Consider the following 1,833-nt stretch of genomic DNA (forward strand, 5'->3'; position numbering starts at 1 on the left):
AACAATCATTGCCAGCGGCGATGGAAAATCATGAGAATATGAGATTTTGTATCAGTATGTTGTTAGCACACCTTTTTAGTACAATGGCATAGGGTTTGTTTTTTTTTTTAACCTTTCCCTAACTGAATTTTTTTGTTAAATTGTTTTTAGTCACTAAGTAACTGCTGGCCTAGTCCTCAGCATTTTGACTTCTGAAAATACCTTTGACTTCTGAACATGTCAGCTCCTGAAGAACAGTGGTTGCTCAGAAAAGACTTTCCAAAAGTGCGACAACTTGAGGAAAAATGTGCTCTGAAAGTAAAAGGAAATATGGGGGTGTATGTCACCAAATATTCACAGAGCTAGTTTGGCCAAGGGCTGCTTCTTCCACACTGGAAAAAAGGAGGGATTTGTTAAACTCCTGTGTAGCTGTGGAAGAGAAAGAGGTTGGCTTTGATTTTTTTGACTAACAGGAGGGAGAAGCAGCGGGCAATCTTGCAAAGCACCGTTTCTCCCCACGCAGCATGCAGGGAGCGTGACTAGGGGCTGTTCCCCCCGGTAGCTTTTTCTGGAGCCATGGGATGTGCGAATAAACACAACCTTGAGACGCGAGTGCCCAGCAGCAGTGCCACCTGTGCTAATGTGTGTGCCCCAGCGCATCCTCTAACTTCGACCCGTAGCCACAGGAGTGCGATAGCAGTCGCCTGTTGAAATAAATGCCTAACCGACAATGTGAGAATAAACTTTTTTTTTTCTTATAACTGTGCTTGTCCAGGCTCTGTGATTTATGCAGAGACATAATGTTCCCCTGTGGAAGGTGTGTCTCCAAGCAAGACCATGGAAAAATGAGGATGAAGGTGCCCTTTCTATTCAGGCTTACTCGTGGTACATCAGCTCTGTACAGAATTTGTCAGGCTTCAAAATGAAGTGACTAAAAACAATTTAACAAAAAAATTCAGTTAGGGAAAGGTTAGAAAAAAACCAAACCTATACCATTGTACTAAAAAGGTGCGCTGACAACATACTGATACAAAATCTCATATTCTCATGATTTTCCATCGCCACTGGCAATGATTGTTTTGCAAAAATACTGCTAACGTAATGCTCTGGAATCCCACAGCGTATTCTAGTGCCCGGTACACCCCAAATAATCCAATAATCGAAACACCTTTATTGTGATACTAAACGCGTGTAGGTGATGCGTTGAGAATCATTGCTCTTCTACCGAGCATGCACAGCCAGATTTGTGGTGTTGCTGGATTTGTCTTTGCCTTAAGGCAGAATTTTATTTGCAAAGACCCGCTGTGGGCGCGTTTGCGGTGTTCGTGGTAGCCGGCAATGCAGGGCGAGCAACAACATCGGCCTTGTTTAAATCGCCACACGCAAATCTCGGCCGGGGGGTGTGCGTGGGGTGGGGGCGGAGCAGAGCGGGTGAGTGGTGTCGCCGGGGGTGCCGCACCACGGCAGCCGAAATAGCTCAGTTGGGAGAGCGTTAGACTGAAGATCTAAAGGTCCCTGGTTCGATCCCGGGTTTCGGCAGTACGTTTTTCTTTCTTTTTTTTTTTTTTTAAACTTCCTTTTTTCGGGAGGTGGCGGGCGCCTGCCGCCGCCGCCGCCGCCGCCCCCCCCGTGGGCTCTGGGAGCGTTCAAACCCCCCAGCGCTGCGCACAGCCCGGCCCTGCCCGCTCCTGCCCGGCCCCCTCCGCTCCGGCCCGGCCGCGCCCAGTGCTCGGTGCGGGGCCGGGGAGCTGCTTTGCCGAGCTGCTAGCGACCGTGCCCACTCATGACACATCGTTTGGCACCGTTCACGTCACGCTGTACGCGTCATTCGTGACCGTTCGGGCGAGGCTGGTG

The 1,833-nt window shown here is 49.4% G+C and overlaps 1 non-coding gene across 1 annotated transcript; it reads left to right on the forward strand.

The window, feature by feature from the left end:
• Positions 1 to 1,445: 1,445 nt before the first annotated feature.
• TRNAF-GAA (transfer RNA phenylalanine (anticodon GAA)) lies at positions 1,446 to 1,518 on the forward strand. Its single transcript has one exon. It is a non-coding gene; the product is annotated as a tRNA-Phe (tRNA).
• Positions 1,519 to 1,833: the final 315 nt, after the last annotated feature.

This window comes from Pelecanus crispus, chromosome 1 (assembly GCF_030463565.1).
Source record: "Pelecanus crispus isolate bPelCri1 chromosome 1, bPelCri1.pri, whole genome shotgun sequence".
Taxonomy (NCBI): domain Eukaryota; kingdom Metazoa; phylum Chordata; class Aves; order Pelecaniformes; family Pelecanidae; genus Pelecanus; species Pelecanus crispus.